At 38.2% G+C, this 22,017-nt stretch overlaps 1 protein-coding gene across 2 annotated transcripts in view; it reads right to left on the bottom strand.

The window, feature by feature from the left end:
- The window catches only part of CDC42SE2 (CDC42 small effector 2), an 89,454-nt gene that overhangs the window by 34,152 nt on the left and 33,285 nt on the right, over positions 1-22,017 (bottom strand). The window contains exon 2 of one of the 2 annotated variants that reach the window (XM_005865526.2): positions 14,192-14,275. The gene's annotated coding sequence lies outside the window, so the exon portion shown is untranslated. Of the gene's footprint in view, positions 1-14,108; positions 14,276-22,017 lie in introns of both variants that reach the window. The other variant, XM_005865525.2, reaches the window with a different exon arrangement.

The following is a 22,017-nucleotide window of genomic DNA, read 5'->3' as shown; positions in this document are numbered from 1 at the left end:
CACCATCACACACTTCAAAACCAGTTAAAGTCACATTAAAAGATCTTGCCTGGGAAGTATTAACCCACCCGCCATATTCACCAGACCTTGCACCTTCAGATTACCACTTGTTTCCATCGATGGCACACGCACTTTCTGAGCAGCACTTCAAAACGAACGAAGAAGTGGAAAATTGGGTCTCTGAATGGTTTGCCTCAAAACAAGAAAAGTTCTATTGGGACAGTATCCACAAATTACCCGGAAGATGGGGAAATGTGTAGCTAGCAATGGACATTACTTTGAATAAAGCACTTTTGATGTTTCTCTTGAAATTATCGTGTTTTCTTTGATTACAAAATCCGCCATTATTAACCGGTACACCTAGTACAGCCTGAGGTAGCCAACCAAGCTGCATCAATCAGAATCCATGTCCAGCTGTCTTCTGTCTGGAGTTGGACGGAGGAAGCCTATCTTTTCTTCGTGACTGACAATCTGTAGCCTTGAAGGTTGACCTTAGCCAACCATGTTCCAAATGTCATGCAGAAGATGGTTCTGAGATTATAATGCAGCAACAAAAGAAAGGAGGAAGTCTATTTCCAGTCATCTCTAAGACCAGTTTGACCTGTACACCTGATGCTTGATGTTGTAGCCATGGTTCTCAACCTGTGGGTCGCGACCCCTTTGGTGGTCGAACGACCCTTTCCTGGGTCGCCTAAGACCCTCCTGCATATCAGATATTTACATTACGATTCATAACAGTAGCAACATTACAGTTATGAAGTAGCAACGAAAATAATTTTATGGTTGGGTCACAACATGAGGAACTGTATTTAAAGGGCCAGAAGGTTGAGAACCACTGTGTAAAGCAACAGTTTTCCCTCTAAAGCCTGAAGAGGGTTTACATCACCTGCAGGCTACTACAACCAGCAAGTGAAGATGTCCAGTACACAGCTGGACATACAGCTCTGCAGCCATAAAGCAGCTTTGGAATCATCAGCAGATTATAACGGAAGCAACGAATGCCAAATTCTAGGGAAAGCACTATCATGAGAAGCCAAGAGACTCTAAGGCAGTGGTTCTCAACCTTCCTAATGCTGCGACCCTTTAATACAGTTCCTCATGTTGTGGTGACCCCCAACCATAAAATTATTTTCGTTGCTACTTCATACCTGTAATTTTGCTACTGTTATGAATCGTAATGTAAATATCTGATATGCAGGATGTATTTTCATTGTTACAAATTGAACATAATTAAAGCATAGTGATTAATCACAAAAACAATATGTAATTATATATGTGTTTTCCGATGGTCTTAGGCGACCCCTGTGAAAGGGTCGTTCGACCCCCAAAGGGGTCGCGACCCACAGGTTGAGAACCGCTGCTCTAAGGAATAGCAGCATTTAAAGGATGATTAGAGAAAGAAGTTTACAAAGGAGGATTGGGTGTTATCAGAAAGAAAGAGGATGAAAACTAGCTAATGTAGTGTCACTGGAGCATGTTCAAGAAGGAACTGCGGCCTGACCAGTGTTACTAAGTGGTTAGAGCAACGACCCTCACACCAAAGGGTTGTGGGTTTGCTCCCCCACCCCCGGTCAGGGCACGTACAGGAGGTAACCAGTTGATGTGTCTCTCACATCAATGTTTGTTTCTGTCTCTTTCCCTCCCTTCCACTTTCTCTGAAAAGCAATGGAAAAATTATCCTCTGGTAAGACTTAGCAAAAAACCAACCAGCCAAACAAACAAAAGGAAGTGGGTACCAGTATTAACTGCCTCAGTGACAACAAAGACTGAGAAATGTGCTGCAGACACTTGGTGACCTGGCTATAGCAGTTTTAGTGAAGTAGTATGGGCAGAAATCAAATTAGAGTGGTTTGAGAAGTGAGTGAAGGGAGAGAAGCAGAGTTCAAGTGCAGAAAATGTTTGCAAGAATACTGGATCTTAACTTTTAAAATATAGGGTAGGAGGTAGAGTAAGAAAAAAAAAATTCTTGAAATGAAAAGATCAAAGATGTTTTAATTTGATTATTCAAAGTAAATATTTTTGCCCCAAGTGGTAAACTATCAATCACATATTTATAAATGTTTGAAAGAGCTGTCATTCATTTATAAGCCATTCCAACTATAAATCAGTGATAGATATATTATTACAGGATCACAAACCCTGAGCATTAAGTGAAATAAAATTTATGTTCACACAAAAATGACATGTTAAGTTTTAAGCATATGTTCAAGGAGGAAAATCAGAAGGAAGAAAATTTATATTCTTGCCATAGTTAAAATTTATTTTCAAGCAGGGATGACCATTCCTCATCTCACCTAAACTCTAAACTAGGAAGTAGCAGTCTTGAAATTGGCTTTGTCCACTGAATTGGGAAAATACTGTGAAAGTTTATAAGCTTAAACGAGCAGTATGTTTCATATATTTCCTTCCTAGCAAGAATGTAAGAGCAAAAGGCTAAATTCACAACATCACAAACATTATTTCAGTGTTGCTATTTGACAAGTTTAATTCCAACCTGAATCAAAGACCTTGGCCATTAAGAATTCATTGTGAAATAAAATCTCCTTTAACCAATTCTATGAAAACAAACATGCCTTTGTTTGAAACTGAAAATTCTTTATACTCATCATTGTTGTAGCACAGACAGATATGGAGCTACTCTGAGGTGTCCAAATCTACTGTATTTGAAATCTGACGTTTTAGACAGATATGGAGCTTATCTTATGTACTGTTTGATTTATTCCATCATCATATTTTCTCATCTACATATAAAGCCAGACAATTTCCTTTTTATATATAAATTATCTTTGCCAGAAACCACCTTCAAAAATTAATTTTACCATTGGAAGGTGTATTTTCTTTTAAAAAATATATTTCTTCTGTTTAATACTTAAAATAAATGGCTTCCTAATTTATAATCCATACATAATACTTTATCACCCCACATTTTCCCAAATTCAAATTTCCTTCCCAATTAGAGTGAAGCTGTCCCTCATTTTGAGAATTTTAAATAAAACAAGGTTTTTCCCTACTCCATGTACTATGAAAATGACATTCGCAGTATTTTCTCTTTCTTAATGGTTAATGTAAGAATGACTGTTTAAAGTACAATAATTTGTGCTTCTATTTTCATAGATGAAACAGAAAGGATATACAGCTTTAGTGAAGTATTTCCACCTAGAAAATAGATCTGTTGAAATGTATATTCAAACACCAAGGGGATGTTTGTAACTCCACTGGTTTTTATTAAGACAATATATAAACCTTAAGATGTTTCAGACATGCCTCACACTGTCAAACCAATACATTTTCCAACTTCTTGCTTTTCTAACAAACTTCCTTTTTAGAATTTTTTTTCACAAGTGTAAATACTTAAAAACATTTATATATAAACACCTTTAGAGAAGTACTGAATTCAGCACAAAGAATTTCAACACTGCCACTAATATACTAATAATTACTTTCACTTCTTTGACTGAAAGTTGCTGAAAATATATCCATATTGAAAACTTGATACTTTTTAAAATCTTAAGATAACAAAAGCAGTGTTTCTTTGCAACATCAACATCTGAACTTGGCTTTAACACAGCTCAGCACATTCCACACATAAATAAGGACTCAGACTGGTCTACTGCACCAGAGAGTATTTCACAAACGCAAAGATTTTAGACATAAGGTTTGAGCAAAGCTTGAAGTGAGTTATCAAGCTACTTAATGACTGGCAGAGCTTCCTTGACAGGCATGAGTGAAAGAGTGTAGTAGTAGTAGCACCTTGTGTCAAAAATAAAATACTCGCCACCATCAGCTTCCTTCCCTCCTCACCTTCTGCACCTACATCAAATGCTGCAGGTATCCGTACCTATATGAACAGTTGTGTTACTAACAATTTAAAGAATTTATGTTCCAACATCCTACCCACAATTTAATAAAATTGTTTTTCAGGCCAACGTCTAAAGAAACAATAATAAAGCCTTGATTTGAAAAGCAGGACAATGATGCATACCTTTAGCCAGTCTGAGCCCTTATTTATGTGCAGAATGTGACACTAACGGTGTAGCATTATCTATATATAAAAAACCCTAATATGCAAATAGACCGAACAGCGGAACAACCAAACAACCGGATGCTATGACATGCGCTGACCACCAGGGGGTGCGCGTGAAACATGGTGGGCGTCGGCCGCAGCAGGATGGTGGAGGTGAGCAGGGGCACCAGACCAAGGTGGGGCACCGGTCACTGTCATCGGGGCGAGCCTCTGGTGGCTACTAAAAATTCTTTGCTCACACCCGCTGCCGGCGCCCTGATCACTCGGCACCGCCAGCGGGTGCCAGTAGCGGCTGCCAGTAGCGGCTGCCAGCCCCGATCACCCCTCAGGGCTTCTCCACTTCCCCCAGCTCCTGAGGCCTGGCGGGGGCGCGGAGGATGGGCCGAGAACTGCCCCTGTACCCACCACAGCCTCGTGGCCCACAGTTCCTTTCAAGGTGCAAGAATTTGTGCACTGGGCCCCTAGTATTTTATAACTGGTGAGAGAGCTTGTCACTTGCCCAAGCTAAATTTCTAAAAATTAAAGAAGTACTAGTAACTGCCACAGAACTTTTATTTTAAAGTGTACTAGTAAATTCTAAACTTTTGATTCTGTTTCACACAAATTAAGCATGCTTAATACCTCAACTGAGTTGACGTATTTCAGATTTTAAAAATATATATTTGGCTATACTGCCACTAAGAGCAGTTTGTATTTGCAAGTACTCAGATAATAGCAAGGTAAAGTTCACAAATTCAAGTGTAAGTTTTAATTTAATTCCTTGTCTTAGATTCTCATACCACATGGATAGTACTCATTTATATTACACAATGGCATGTAGGTACAAGCTTGCAAAGATGCTATGGTTTAGAATATAGACTGAACTAGTCAGCCTAAGTTTGGATTCTTGTTTCCTCCACTCACTAGCTATATGACCTTGAGCAAATTACTCAACCTCTGTGTGTCTCACTTTGCTGTTCTATAAAATGGAGTTTATAATTATATCTACTTCAAAAGTTTATGTGAGGATTAAGTGAGCAAACTTAAATTGCTTAGAATAGTGCTTGGCACACAAGTTTAAGAAATGTTAATACTTTGTTACTATGATCATCATCATTCTTATCATATTTTTGTGCTTCACACAGAGAACTGAGCAGAGACAAGCTTCCTTGATGCTTACCTGAGCAAACGGACAAAAATTTTTATGGTCAATTTACCTTTCTTAGATGGAGTAGCACACATACAAAAATACATAAGTCTATTAATTATAATTTAGGTAAAAGGGAAAGTGAAATAAGAGAAGTATTAAGATATAGTCAAAAAAATAAAACTTACTTAAGCCAATTAATCCCTTTGACAGCAATGGCATATTTTCCTCAAAAGCAAATTTAAATGTATGTATAATTTGTATGTTAATGCGTACAGTAAAATGAGCAATATAATGATTTTCAGTGGATAGCTGAATAAATAATTCTAACTTAGTTCAGCTACTAGTTATTAATTATAAAAAATTCATATCTTCATATCATACATTGTTTTAGACAGGTTTTCTCTTCTTAGTCTAGAAGGCCTTGGACATCAAAGGATTAAATTTTCAGAAGGGAATGTTAGCTCAATACCTAATTACTGCCTGAACTGGCTGCCAAGTGTGTTTTGCAACATAAAGGATGAGGAGAGGTAATTAAAAGGCCTAAAGAATGAGAAGTATGTGTAATTTGTGCTTCTTGGTCAGGACTGGAATCCCCTATCAATCTCTAGGGGACGTGAAAGTCAACTGAATACAAACTACAGTCACTTATCTGGATGTGGAGCCAGGTAAAGTGGATAGCAGTCTTTGATACTGTGTTTCAGATGCATCCCCAGAGAGGAAAAGTATCACTGTGATTTACACTTGATTCCTAGTTGCTTTGTGACAACTGCTTTAGAACTTTTTGTTAACTTGATATTTGCTCCAAATAAATTAGGTATTTTCAGCTACCACTGATTTTTTTGACTGGGAGAAACTTTTACAAAATTAATTTGCTGACAACAGAACTATGTCAATATTATTTAAAAAGCTCTTCACCCCAACATGGCCACAAAAATTGTATCACCAAAGTGCCTAATATCATACCTGGCAGAAGTTTAGAGATAACTTATGTTATTAGGTTATCAAGTTTTCTCTCAAGTCAAACATTGAACAATAGATAGTCTCTAGCAACTGATACAAAATGTGCTCTAATTTTAAAATGGTTCAAAGATCTTCTTGCGAAAGAAACTAATATCTAGAGAAAAAACCTTTAGCTCTAAGAATTACATATATAAACAGTGTCTTTTAAGTTCCAGGCACAAATGATGAGCACAAACAAAAAAGCTTACATTTTACTTATATATTTCATTAGTAAGTTAAAGATAAATAATGACCAAACCTGTGCCAAATGCATGCCTACTGCTAAAGATTAACCAGACTGTACAATTTATGTAAGCTTTGGAGCTCTCAGTTAAACATATAAATTGTTTTGTCAGCTGTTGCTTAGGTCTTCATATAGTTGACTCTAAAGCTACATAGGTGTTCCTATTCTTAGAGTGTACAGTGAAAAGAGAAAAAAACAAATGTAGAAAAAAGTAAGCCTAATATAGCTACACTAGAGGCCCGATTCATGGATTCATGCACCAGTGGGGTCCCTTGGCTTGGCCTGCGCCCTGCCCTCTCACAATCTGGGACCCCTCGGGGACTGCTGGTGGCCCGGTGCATGGATTCATGCACCAGTGGGGTCCCTTGGCTTGGCCTGCGCCCTGCCCTCTCACAATCTGGGACCCCTCGGGGGATGTCAGACTGCTGGTTTCAGCCGGATCCCCACAGGCCAGGCCGAGGGCCTCTAGTATGCATATAAGATCTTTGGTTAATCTCTTCTTGCCCTCCCCCCTCCCACCTTCCCTCTGAGATTCATCAGTCTGTTCCATGTCTCCATGCCTGTGCGCTGAGCATCTGCCCCCTGGTGGTCAGTATGCATCATAGCTACTGGTCGAACAGTCAGCCGGTCGCTTAGGTTTTTATATATATAGATGGGGATAGAGTGGGACGTGGGGAAAATCTTTCTGAAAGATTTCAACAAATACAGTGCTATGAGCTTTATTACAAATAAAAACAATAAAAATGTTTACAAATAAAAACCACTAGAACTCTCATAAAATAAATAATGTGTAATTGGACTTCTGATAAAAGATAAAATTTACACTGTAAGGTTTGGACAAAAAAGAGCTAATTTTTCTTACCCAAAAAGTTTGTGTGTTCTCTACAAATGTACAGAACTGTTTCTGGCTTTTAAAAAAGTCTGGAAAATATCATATTGAAACCCTGTGGAAATTTTACAGAGGAAATAAGAAGGGACAAAATTAAATCAATGTCATCAATTGCAAATTGGTACATGATATCTTATATTGACCTGTGTTCTTAGGAACACATAGAAGCAATATGCTGCCTTTAGTCAGAATGAGTTTGCAGAATGAGTTTAGAAGAATCACTAAACTCTTTAGTAAAACATATTACAGGTAAATTAAACTCATAGGCTCTCTTAAAACTCAATGTCTCTGTATACTAAGGTGACACAAAAATTCAAGCCATCAAAGGGCAAAACTTACTGTTACCTTTATCTTCTAAAAAAGTTTATCAACACTGTAAGTGCATTTATATAATTATTTTTAATATTTTCCAAATAAGGTATATATTAATTTTTTCTTATTGTTGACAGTATTACAGATGTCCCCCATTTCTCTCCTCCTTTGCACCCCTTTACCCAGCCCTCACCGCACCCCAGGCCTTCCCCACACTGTATCCATTGTTTATGGATATATGCATATATGTTATTTGATTCTCTTTTCCCACCATGCATCTGTTCCATGCATCCATGCCTCTGGACCTATTTTGTTCATCAGTTTATTTTTTTCATTAGACTCCACATATAAGTGACATCACGTGATATTTATCTTTAACTGGCTTATTTCACTTAACATAATACCTCAACATAATAAAGGCTATATATGACAATCCCTTGGCCAACATTATACTCAATGGGGAAAAACTGAAAGTGTTAACCTTAAGATCAGGAACAAGACAGTAATGTCTGCTTTCACCACTCTTATTTAAAACTAGTGGCCCAGTGCACGAATTTGTGCACACTGAAAAGAAATTAATTAGAAGAAATATTTTAATATCGTTATTCACCCTTTCTTTAAATAGAAGTATCAACCAAATTCACGATCGATAATAACAGATCAAAACCCAAACATGCAATTGGTGCCAGCGAGAGCTTTATATATATCTCACATGCATGAGTCAACTTAGCCTTTTGTAGATATAGAATAAACTTGCTTAATTAGACCTGCTTTCTGATTTAGCTAAACTTTTTCCAGCCCAGTGAAACACCCCAACTTCTCTTTCAGGTAATTGTCAGCAACACAGCAGTAAATATCAACACCAAGCACATTATTATTGTAAATCATGCAGGGAGAACAAAGGGTAAAATATTTAACTATAGCAGTGTTTGACTATATTCTGCACAGTGAGAAAACCTCAAGACATTTTAAAGGTCCACCACTTCTTACTTCTTTTCAGTTGGGTCAAGTTTCTAAGCTTTCTAAATCTCTGTTTTCCAGCTAACGAAAATAAAATAGGATTCCACCAAGTCTCCTATCTACCTACTCCAGGACTTCTGTGAGAATCAAATGAGTTGAAGCATGGGAAAACGCTTCACAGGCATTTGGTTACAGTGTAAACTGTTTGCACCTGGCTATAAAGCAAGCCGTGTTCCTGGGCTGCAGAAATTGCAAGGAGGTTAGTCGCTAAGGAGAGGAAGCCAGGCATTGCTACGTGATGTCATTACCCGGAGGGACACTTAGCATATTAGCCTTCTATATATATAGATGGCCTGTCACTAGGGAAAGGAAGCTGGGCGATACTACGTGACATCATTACCTGGCACCCACAGCCACAGTTTCTGGGCTGGGCTGTGGGTGCACTTTGCGCCACAGGGTCTCGGCAGTGTCGGCTGCGATTTGGTGGGCTGTTGCTCCAGGGTGGTGGCAGAGCCTGTGTCCCACTTGGGGGAAGCCGAGTGTTGCTTTGTCAGCACCAGGTCCGTGGTGCCATTTCTTTGTGTGTATCACGGCAGCTCCTGCATTGAGCATCTGCCCCCTGGTGGTCAGTGCATGTCATAGCGACCGGTCGGAAGGTGGGAAGGATATTTAGCATGTTAGCCTTTTATATAGATAGACAGTACTAGAAGTCCTAACATAGCAATCAGACAAGAAAAAATAAAAGGCATACGAATTGCAAAGGAGAAAGTAAAACTGTCATTATTCGCAGATGATATACTATACATAGAGAACCCTCAAGACTCCACCAAAAAACTGCTAGATTTAACAAATGTAGCAGGATATAGCATCCAGAAATTGATGGCCGTTTTATACACCAATAATGAACGCTCAGAAAGAGAAACTAAAAAACAATCTCATTGCCCTGGCTGGTGTGCTCAGTGGTTAGAGCGTTGAATGGTTGGTAATAGGGACGTATCTGTTAGGATGTTTTCATATACACGTGAGATAAAATCCAAAGCCAGCTGGATTAAATAAGGAATTGGGGGAAGATTTGGTCTAGCAGCCCAATTTCCTCTGCGCTACTCTTCCTGTGTTGGCTTCTTATTCAATCGACTTTTCTTTTATAGTCAAAAGATAGCTTCCAGGAATTTAGTAACTGTACATTTTCAGGCTGAAATTCAGAGTAAGAAAATACGTGCCTTTATCCCAGCATTTCTACCAAAAGTCCAAAGATCTCATTCTGATTGATCTGTCTTAGATCACATGCTTGCCATAATGGCCTTATGTTAAGACACATGTTCCATTCCTATAATCTCTTCATAACATTCATTAAAGAAAACACATTAAAGCTGATCTTAGTGATTTAAACCTTTGTTATTACTAAATAATGGCATCACCAAATTAAAATTGATGGGTCAAGCACATCATACAACTTTCTCCATCTTCTTAAAGTTATTCCCCCAGACTTTAAGCATAACTCATCAAGACACACAAAAAAGTAAATCCTTCCCTGAATGTGAATCACTTTTTGAAGGATTCAGAAAGTGCTACCAGCTTACAGTGCAGTTTTATAATTCTTAACAGAACTGAAAGCAACACCACCATAGATTTTTCAGGAAGAAAAAGGCTCTTATACCACTTTTCCAAGATTATAGTAACAGAATTTAAAGAAAACAGAAGAGAATATAGATGTCTTGAGTTAGGCAAAATAAATAAATGTATGTTTTGTTTCATAGAGCTTTGAAATACAAGCAACTAAATAATCCACCCTGTACCTCAAGACTCCTCTCACCATATACTAGATCATCACCAAATCTGCCCTGTCCCCAAGTCTCCCACTTCCTCTCACCCTGCCTACACACACACACACACACACACACACACACACTCCCAATTAGGTCCTAAGAACAAAGCAGAGATGCACACTTTAGGGAGTTTTTTGCAAATGCACATTCCAAAGCCAAACAAACAAATTAATCCTGATCATACTTCTTATAAGCCATGTCCTTCATTCCTATAATTAGCACAGAAAATAGAAGGCAAAAACACCAATCAGAAAGGATATATGCACCCCTATGTTCATAGCAGCACAATTCACCATAGCTAAGATTTGGAAACAGCCTAAGTGCCCATCAGTAGATGAATGGGTTAGAAAACTGTGGTACATCTACACGATGGAATACTATGCTGCTGTAAAAAAGAAGGAACTCTTACCATTTGCAACAGCATGGATGGAACTGGAGAGCATTATGCTAAGTGAAATAAGCCAGTCAATGAAGGAAAAATACCACATGATCTCACACATTCATGGATAATAGAGACCATTACAAACTCTTGAACAATAATAGATACAGAGGCAGAGCTGCCTCAAACAGATTGTCAAACTGCAGCGGGAAGGCTGGGGAGGGTTGGGGGGCAGGAGGGAAGGATGCATATAAGCATAACCAAGGGACAGAAGACACTGGGGGGGCGTAAGGGAGGCCAGGGGATTGTCAAGTGCGGGGGGAAAAAAGGAGAAACATGTAATACTCTTTGTAATAATTTAAGCAATAAAAATACATATTTAAAAAAAAAAAAGAAAAAAAAAGAAAATAGAAGGCAAATTATTGTTTTTACAACAGAAAAAAGTGAAAAAATTTATTAGACTGAAAGCCAATACTCAAATATATAGGACAGAAGCTGATTTTCATGGTAAAATTGAACAAACACAAAAGGCTAAATTCAAGCAACATTTTTAGAGTAATCACTTGAAAATGTGTTACACACCAGTCATCTTAAATCAAAAGCCAAGCTTCACTCATAATCCTAGAAGGAAGCAGTGTGGTTAAAGATAAGACTGTGATTTAGGAGAAAATCTCTATAATACTTCAATTCTGTGGATTGGTTTTTCAAATACTATTCAAATAATTCAATTCAGTAAATATGCACTGGTGGCTTTATTAAGAAGAACGTACCAGTGTCAGACACAGTAAGGATACAAACATAGCCCTTGACTTCACAAAGTGTATAATGTGCTACAAAGGCAATATACACAAGCATAAACTACCAGAAAGTACAGGACATAGTCAAATAGAAATGCATGAGGCACAAAAAGACTGTAGGTAATCAAAACGGGGAGAAATCAAATAAATCAAGATTTCCACAGCAAGTAACAGACATCGAAGGGCAAAATTACTTAAACAATAAGGAAATTTGTTGTCTCACATAACAAGGAACCCACAATTAGGGAGGTTCTATTAAATGGGTTTCAGTTCTAGTCTATGCAATTGTCTTGCCTCTGTCCTCCTTTACAGAAGGGCATCACCTTCAGGCTAGTAGCCAAGATGAATACAGCAGTTACAGATGTTACAACCAGATAAAACAAGCTGTAGGGAGAAGAGGGACCATCTCTTTCTCTCACTTCCTTCTCAAAAGTAAAAAAAAAAAAAAAAAAAAAAAAATCCTTCCCAGAAGTCTCTTGCAGACTTCCCTTTTATTTTAGATTGGCCAAAATTTGGTCTCATGCCCATTACTAAAACAATCACTTCCAAAGGCAATGAGACCTACCATAACCAAGATCAGAATGGATGCTGGTAACTATCATGACCATCACTTCATTTTCTGTTGTTGATGTTGTCTACAGTGCGCAATGGCAGTAATAAGGGTAAGTCTTCCAAGCATAAAGAGTTTGTTCAGAGTATTTTGCTGCAGAACACAGTTGCTGGCCTACTGCATCTGTTATGTGAACCATTCTTTCTAGATTTTGTAGAAATCTTCCTCTGTATTCTGAGGTAATACAGCAGAGGCAGCTACAGAAGGAGAAGGCCTAGTTTCATCTGTTACCACACTTGGGTAGAAGGCACACTTCGGTGGGGTTCCTTGTATATATGCATTGATCTTAAGTACATACAAGAAACATCTCTCTGGATTTTGTCAACCTTGGTCCCTAGTAGTGTCATCTTGGCATCAAGAAGCTTCAACTGATTGCCCATATTTGCATGTAGATCATTCATCTTCCTCCCCAATCACTCTACTATCGAGATAGATTTGTTGTGGATGGCACGTTCCCCATCACTTGATGGGCTGTCAGGTGGTTCATTATTTCTTTTCCTCATTGTTCATGCAACACGTAGAATCATTTCTTCTGTGGTAACTTCTTTAACTATTGGTTCTCAAAAGTCTAAGGACGGAGTCTGGTCATCAGTCTAGGATTCTTCCTCCGTGATCAATACAAGATGTGCATGGTACGATAGACCTGTTGGTGGGTTAGCAGGTGACAGGGATAGTTGTTGGGGACATGGGGACCATTACGTGGGACTGTTTTTTGTTTTTTTGTGGGCTCAGCCATTCTGCATCTTTAAAGATGATTCGGGGTTTTTTTTAGTCATCTGCTATTTGCCAAGTTGGTGACGTGCTGCATGGTCTTTTGTGTGCCTTCAATGATGCAGCTACTATATTCAGTGTAATGCCACATCAGTTAAGAATTGAGGAAATTCAGATTTGAGAAATGAGGAATTAAAAGTAGTTCCAATAAATAAAGCAGAAGTTTCTAAGATAGAACAGTTGGTGGATTGATTGACACCAATTTTTTTTAAAGAGGATGCAAAGGAATATTTATGGGAAACATTCTTGTTTCAATCCTCAGATTGATCAAGGAAGGTAAAGGGAAAATGTAGTGCTATAAGTCATCTACAAAACATGCAGTAAAAAGACAGCAGGGTTGCCCTGGCTGGTTTGGTACATTGGTTAGAGCAGTGGTTCTCAACCTTCTGGCCCTTTAAATACAGTTCCTCATGTTGTGACCCAACCATAAAATTATTTTCGTTGCTACTGCTATGAACCGTAATGTAAATATCTGATACGCAGGATGGTCTTAGGCGACCCCTGTGAAAGAGTTATTCGACCGCCAAAAGGGTCGCGACTCACAGGTTGAGAACTGCTGGGTTAGAGCATTGGTCCGTGGACCGAGGAGGCATGGGTTCGATTCCTGGTCAAGGGCACGTGGCTTGGTTGCAGGTTCCATCCCCAGCCCCAGTCAGGGCTGGTGCAGAGGCAACCAATCCATGTGTCTCTCTCATGTCGATGTTTCTTTCTTTCTCTCTCTCTCTCCCGCCTCCCTCCCTCCCACTCTCTCTAAAGATCAATGGAAAAAAATACCCTCGAGTGAGGATTAAAAATATATATATATATGGCAGGGGCTTGGCCTATTTAACCCATTTCACTAAACAGAGAAGCCTTAAATGGGACCAACACCCAACATATTATTTCAAGGAGGACAGGCCTTTGGAAGATGCATCATTTGGACTGGAGGAAGAAATAAAAAAGAAAAACACAGAGGCAAAGGAAGAGATGAACCTAATTGAAGAAGCAAGTGAAACTGCAATCAGAAACATGCTGTTAGAAGCAAAGAATTCTCTTAAACTGGACTGTTGTCATTCTCATACAAAAGTTAACTTACTATTTAACAGTCAGTAAATGGTAAGAATGTAGGATGAGGAATTCTCTTTTTAAGGAGAGGATTTAAGTTATCAGCAGGGATATTCAGACTCACCACTCCTTGTCAACAGTCATCCACTTAGCTCTCTCTGGGTCGAAAACATTCCATATTATGTATAGAGATGACTGCAGACTCACTGTCAGTAGTTGCTCCTTGAAGGTTTCTTCTCACTTGGGTTGAGGTTTCACTCAAATATGCACACACTCACAACAGGACCTTATCTGCAAATGAAAGCGAACAATTAGGAGGCAAAATGTTGCAGGGATGCCCAGCCAGCGTGGCTCAGTGGTTGAGTGTGGACCTATGAACCAGGAGGTCCTGGTTAGATACCCGGTCAGGGCTCATGCCGGGTGCAGAAGGTAGCCAATTGGTGGGTCTCTTCTCACCATTGATGTTTCTATCTCTCTCCTCCTCTCCCTTCCTCTCTGAAATTAATAAAAATATATATATTTTTAAAAATGTTGCAGAGAGCAATTCTCCCCTCCCCTACCTATGAATAACTAATTCATATGAAAATTGAAGTTAAACACCAGATTCACTAAGCAACATGTTCAAACTAAGCAACCTTTATTTCAAAGGTTGTAATGTACTTATTACAGTTACCACCCTTTCTCATCATATAAACTGATCATAATATCCAGAGTATACCAGGTGCTTTTTTAAAAATTTATTTTTATTGATTTTAGAGAGGAAGAGAGAGAAACATTGATGTGAGAGAAAAACAGTGATTGGTTGCCTCCCACACTCACCCCAACTGGGGATCAAACCCGCAAACTGGACATGTGTTTTGACCTGGAATTGCACCAGCAACTTTTTGGTACACTGGACAATGCTCGACCAACTGAGCCACATCAACCAGGGCCAGGAACAGCTCTTACCAAAGGTTCCCCACTGGACAGAACCCAACACACGTTTGTTTAGTGGACCCACAAGGCTGGCCTACACAGTGTGAAAAAAGATAGCTGCCTACATTTGTGTATCAAAAGACAACATAAAAATCATGATTTCTGAAGTCTTTTGAAAACAAAAAAAACAAACAGCAGTCCAGACAATATGAGGCCCACATTTGCACATGGTAACAATCTGTTGATGATTAACAGCTAATCCTTCAGATAGGATATGGGTTTGCAGAGCTCCACAGGTGTCATCTCTCTCACATACCCAGCTCAGTTATCTATCTGGCCCTGTTGAACTTGCAAACACTGATACTTATTTATAATAACTCACAGGCGATATTTATTACTATCAAAGCCAAGCATGTTTTTTGCCTTGAGGATACAACCTAGAACAGCAGTTCTCAACCTGTGGGTCGCGACCCCTTTGGGGGTCGAACCACCCTTTCACAGGGGTCGCCTAAGACCATCGGAAAACACATATATAATTACATATTGTTTTTGTGATTAATCACTATGCTTTAATTATGTTCAATTTGTAACAATGAAATTGGGGGTCACCACAATATGAGGAACTGTATTAAAGGGTCGCGGCATTAGGAAGGTTGAGAACCACTGACCTAGAACAAGGATAACCACATTGGCTTTGGTGTCAGAGGACCCTAGGTTTGAGCTCTATTTCTACATACAATTTGCTGTGTGACCTCAGGCCAGTTTTTAATCTCTCGAAAATATATTTCTTCATTTACAAGCCTCCAAATAAACATATAACCACTTAACACAATCAACAAACAGGCCTAAAATCTAGTATGTCCAAGCTGAATTGATAATCCCAACTATTTAAATAATGGTAGCTTGAAATTTCAAGGTTCCATATTATGAGGAATATTAGTATTTCATTAAAAGAAAAATGAAGACAAAATGGTGGGGATGCTTCACATCACTCCTGGCAAGGCTGTTGCCTTCTTGATCAATAAACCTCACTCCAAATTCAGATGTTTCAAAAGTCAGGCACAAAAACTTTGGACTGGTAATAGAAACCCAAACAAACTCACTAATAAGAGCAATGAAAACATGTCCACACAAAGAAAATTGGCTAGAGGAGGCAGTACATGATAGCAATTAGGAAAGGAGGCTCAGGAGCCAAGCTGTCAAAGTTTAAATTCTGGTTCTGCCACTTACTAGATGTGTTGACTGTAGTCATTACTCACAATGCCTCACTTTCCTAAACTGTAAAATGGAAATAATTTATAAGGCTATTGTAAGGTTTAAAATAGGTTAATACATGTAAAAGGCCTACAACATGGTCTGGCACAAAACAAGCCTGTAGAAGTATGGCTATGGCACCTTGGATGGTGTGGTTCAGTGGTTGGAGCATCCGCCCGCTCACCAAGGAGTCTTAGGTTCCATTACCGTTCAAGGGTACATACATGTGTTGCAGGTTTGGTCCCTGCCCCAGTGGGGGCATATGCAGGAGGGTCAATCAATCTATGTGCCCATCTCACATCAATGTTTCTCTCTCTCCCTACCCACCGTCCACTCTCTCTAAAAATTAATGGGGGAAAAATATCCTCAGGTGAGGATTAACAAAATAAATAAAAGTAGTATGGCTATCTAAAGGGGAATTGGGTTTAACATATGATGCAACATTATAATAATTTTCTTAATAATATTCAGAGAACATTTTTAAATACATACACACACCCACAGCAACCGCAGTACAATGTAGTGTTTAATAGTTGGATTTTGTTTATAGTCAATTTTAGGCTATTTCATTCTTTCTGATCCTGAGTGCCATGGAGAATTGCAGGCAAGACATTTTACCTTCCTGAGATTTGGATTCTTTCAACAAAGATAAATGAAGACAATGCTACTTATCTCACAGGATTGTTGTGAGAATGTAGTAAGATGTATGAAGTGTTTACTTAGTACAATGCTTGGCACATGGTAACTAAAAACTAATACTATATTATTACACTACTAGTGAAACAAGTACATTATAACTAGAGTGACCATTGGTCCTTATTTGCTTGTGATAGTCCCAGTTTATGCAGGTTTTCACAATGTAATTACTAATCACAGCCATTTCCCTTTCTATGTCAATATGTCCCAGTTTAGATGATAAATTATATGGTCACCCTAATTTATAACTGAAATACTTTTAAGATTTTCCCTTTAGTTAGCTCTTCATCCTCTTAAATGGTCTCTTATTCCCATTTTAGTGACTTACCTCTTTGCTCTCCCAACTCACCATCACCATTTTACACACACACACACACACACACACACACACACAACTCTCCTTATCTAAGTGCTTAGTGACCTGGATGCTTCAATTTCAAGTTCCTCTGTGGTCCCATACTCCTCAGCAATGTCAGGTTTCCCAAACATATTCTTTCTCAAATTCCTATCTGTGCCTCTAATCCAGTGATGGCGAACCTATGACACGCGTGTCAGAGGTGACACGCGAACTCATTTTTTTGGTTGATTTTTCTGGCATTTAAATATATAAAATAAATATCAAAAATATGTCTGTTTTACTATGGTTGCAAATATCAAAAAATTTCTATACGTGACATGGCACCAGAGTTAAGTTAGGGTTTTTCAAAATGCTGACACGCCGAGCTCAAAAGGTTCGCTATCACTGCTCTAATCTATATTCCAGAATAAAACCTAGTGACCTAAAAATACCAGCACCAGCACCAACAATAGATTAAAAATTTAGTTCTCTTTAGGGATATCTATATTTTAACAGGTAACCCCTAGAAAGACAATGCCTTAACTCAAAGTAGAGTCCCTAATAACATGATTGTCAAACACAGCTGATTAGGAAAGATCACTCCTCAAATCAAACAATTTAGGTTAGTTTCTACTAAACGAATATATCAGAACAGCCTTGACTCCTTCCTTTTTACTGGTTCCCAATAATCTAGTCAAAACAAAACACAGATTTTTATCTCTTTAGCTTGCTGAACCCCTAGTACCTAAGTGCCTGACACATAGCTAATGCTCAGTACTTAATGAATGGAATGTTTTTATTTAATCCTACAAAAGAAAACATGTGGATGACTAAAAGATACAACATATCTTCCCTTCGAGGCAAAATAAATCACAGTTCCCAAACTGACCAGTAATCTGTCCTCTTTGTCTTGTATTAATGTTCTATATTGTATCAAATAAGACTGTTGCATTTTGTTATTTTTAAAATATATTTTTATTAATTTCAGAGAGGAGTCCTGAGCAGGAATCGAACTGTGACCTCCTGGCTCATATGTCGATGCTCAATCACTGAGCCACTTCGGCCAGGCAAGGTTGTTCCATTTTAGTTTGATTCAGATTTGATACAGTCTGTGATATACCCAGTAGTGGCTAATTTAATCCAGCCTATATGAAAAAGATAATGTTTCATGGTCTTTGGAATATTAACCCAAATAGTGGGTACTTAATTGAGTCTCTGAACCCTTGTATGTAGTGGCCCTCTTGAACTGACAATATCATTAACATGCAATTTCTTCTACCAGCTGTGCATTTTCATTCAACATAAGAGTGATTCAGTGTGGTATTATTTCTGGTTAAAAAAAAATCATGGAAAAAATATCCTCAAATGAGGATTAAAAAAACACACCACAACACCAGGGCACCAAATTGATAACTAGGAGAGATGAGGAACTCTCCTGGGAGCAAAGCAAGAAATACTAAATAAACTCCTGGCAAGACTCCTTGCATAATCAGTCAATCAATTAATCTATCTTAGATTTAAAATTTGTAAGTGAAATTGGGCAGTGGGTTGTGCAGTACAGGTGTTGCCATGTTTATTAGAATTAAATTAGTCAGACCATTTCTGACAAGAAAACATACCCAATTAGGCTAGTGTGACAATGAGGACTAAAATGTTTTATAGCAATATTTTCTATTAAGGTGAATAAGCAGAACACACAGGGTCAAGAGTTTTGGCAATATATTCTTTAAAAGTATACACAACAGCCCTAGCCGGCTTGGCTCAGTGGATAGAGCATCAGCCTACGGACTGATGGGTCCCAGGTTTGATTCCGGCCAAGGGCACATACCTGCGTCACGGGCTCAATCCCCAGTAGAGGGTGTGCAGGAGGCAGCCAATCAATAATTCTCTCTCATCATTGATGTTTCTATCTCTCTCTCCTTCTCCCTTCCACTCTGAAATCAATGAAGAAATATATATATATTTTTAAAAATGTATACACAACATATAATACTCCAGAAATTACATTTTATGCAACTTTTTAAAACTAAGATGAAAAATGTTAGGTGTCAGTTCTAAAATACCTAAGGAAGTACAAAGTTCCTCAAAAATATTTTAGATGCACAAAAATGTTTAAAGATTACATTAACTTGCTGACACAAAATAGCAGTGCTCTAGAACTAATTAGAATAGCAACAGAGTATCATCAACTCTTTAAAAAGAATCAATTTGGAGTAGCTGGAGGAAAAAATAGAGACCAACCCTTCAATTTCAGTGCAAAAAAAAAAAATGCTTGTATCAACACCTAATTCCTTGCTCCAAGTAGTCAACAGGTATCTCTAAAGCAGAGTTAAATGTCTAGGTCAACCTAACACTCTGTCTTGCAAACAACAGTTGCCAACTGAACCTATAGATCCCCAACTTACTCTCAAAAACTTTCTAGTGAAGAATCCAAGTTACAGTATTTGGAAGCTTTTTAGCATAAGGCTGTTTTTGTTTTTTTAATACTCACTTGAGGATATGTTTTCATTGATTTTTAGAGAGAGGAGGGGAGGGGGAAGAGAGAGAGAAATATCGTTTGGCTGACTCCCATACACAACCTGAATGGGGATCAAACCCGTAACCTCGGTATGCGTCCTGACTGGGAATTGAACCTGCAATCTTTTGGTGTAGGGGAGGACACTCCAACCAGCTGAGCCACCCAGCCAGGGCAGCATAAGGCTTTTTAATAAGATGCTTACCATACTGAAGCTACGCAACAGTCTGACATGAAATATGGGAGGTATAAATATTTTCTGATAGAAAAGCACACTAACTTGTAGTAGTCTCAAAATTTTATGAGGAAATAAAAATTTTTAGAAAACTTAATATCAAAAAGCATACATCTTTTCATTCTACATTGTAAGGAGAAAGCTATAATTATTAGCTCATACATTCTTTTTAAAGATTACTACAGTTTCTGCTATGTTGACAAAATAACAAACTGAGGTAGCATATTTGAATTAAATAAGAATTAATAATTTAAATTAATTAAATTATTAATTCAATTCTATAAAAACCCAGCAATTAGGGGAAACAGTAAGATGACTTTACAATTATAGTGAAACCTCTTTTCTCAAACTAAATTCGCTCTGGAAGGCTGTTGGAAAACCAAATCATTTTTTCCCACTAGAAATGTTAATTGCTGATTTCCTGTTTTAATATTTTTATATATAGTACATATCTACTATACTATCTAATCTATAAACACTTTAAAATTAAAAAGGACATGAAATGTAAATGAAAATTTAACAAAAAGGAAAGGAAATATAATGAAGTGAAAATTTAACAATAATTATAAGCAGCAAAAAAAAAAAAAAAAAAAAAAAAAAAACCACAAAAATATTCACAGCATATTCACAGCACAATATCCTGAGATTTTAACAGTGGTAAACTGACTCATATTCATGCATTCTCTCCTTTGTTTGTCATTTGAGAGATGTGTGACAGGTAGCAGCAGCATGAAAGGGATGTAAGGTTGAGAAGCAAATTGTTTGAGATGAGAGAGGTTTGAGAAACAAGGTTCCACTGTACATCCTTTGGCAATATTTCACCTATTCAACCCAAAGCGAAACATTCTGTTAAAGAAGTTTCTACAAACATTAGTTTGAGTTTAGTTCCAATTGAAAATATTAGAACTGACATGCTGCTTTATGAAAATAACAGAAGAGTAATAGAATATAACAGAATTGTAAAACAGTAGAAAATATTAGAATTGGCATGCTGCTTTGTGATAACGACAGAAAAGTAATTGCTCTCATTAAAAGAAAATAAAAATTTCTGAATAAATCAAATCTAACTTGGGTTTTAATCTTACCACCTTCAAAATATACTGCACATAAAGCTAATGAACAGAAGGTTTCTGGTGAATGTTAGAGATGTTAGATTAGTCAAGAGGCATTTGGCATTCATTCTTTCCCACCACTCCCTATACATGCCTTCCTGTACTTCAGGGCAGGAAAGCTAAAACAAAACAAAAATTTTTTAAGAAACTACATTTCCCCGATTTTTCCTTATAGTTAACATTTGGAATGTAAAGCAGGTTCTGCCAGTAAAAAGGCTTCCTATGAGATCTGGAAAGCACAAGCTGGAAGCTCTTTCTACTGCCGATTTAAGTGGTAATCAATGACACAAAGAAATGAATTTTTAGAAGCTGCTATAGTAGCCAAACTCTAGTCACCAGATTTAAGGGTACTTAGAAACAGTGAGGGCACCAGATTCAGTATTCAATGACTGGTTCCCAATTTCAGCTTCCTGCCCTCTCGGCTATGATATTAATGTTCTTAAATATATTAGTCCAGTGATGGTCCTCTGACTCTGACTCTTCCAGACCATCCAATGATTTTTATAAGTGCCCAATTTCCTGTTCTTTCTCCCTGAAAATGCTAGATTAGTTTTTCTTCTTATAATGAACTCTAAAAGATACATTATTGGGAGAAACCAAGATGGTGGCATAGGTAAACACCGGAGTTTGCTGCCTCGCACAACCACTTCAAAAATACAACTAAAAGACGGAACGGTATCACCCAGAACCACAGGAAGGCTGGCTGAGTGGAAATTCTACAACTAGAAGGAAAGAGAAAAGCATGCCAAGACTCAGAGGAGGTGCGGTGCGGAAGTAAAATACTAAGGTGCAGAGGTGCATGTGGAGCGGGCTGTCAGCTGAGGGCGCGGTTGTTGTTTTCAATCGGGAGGGAGTCTCAGGCTCTGAGCTCCAGTTCTGGGCTAGTCTCTAGGGACCCAGACTCATACGGGAGAAGCGGGACTGTCTGGCATCGGTCGGAACTCGAGGGCAGCTCTCTCTCCAAGGGGC

This window comes from Myotis brandtii, unplaced genomic scaffold, assembly GCF_000412655.1.
Source record: "Myotis brandtii unplaced genomic scaffold, ASM41265v1 scaffold208, whole genome shotgun sequence".
In the NCBI taxonomy this organism is placed as follows: Eukaryota; Metazoa; Chordata; class Mammalia; order Chiroptera; family Vespertilionidae; genus Myotis; species Myotis brandtii.
Note: the sequence above shows the minus strand (reverse complement) of the source record. Positions and strands in the feature narration are given on the sequence as shown.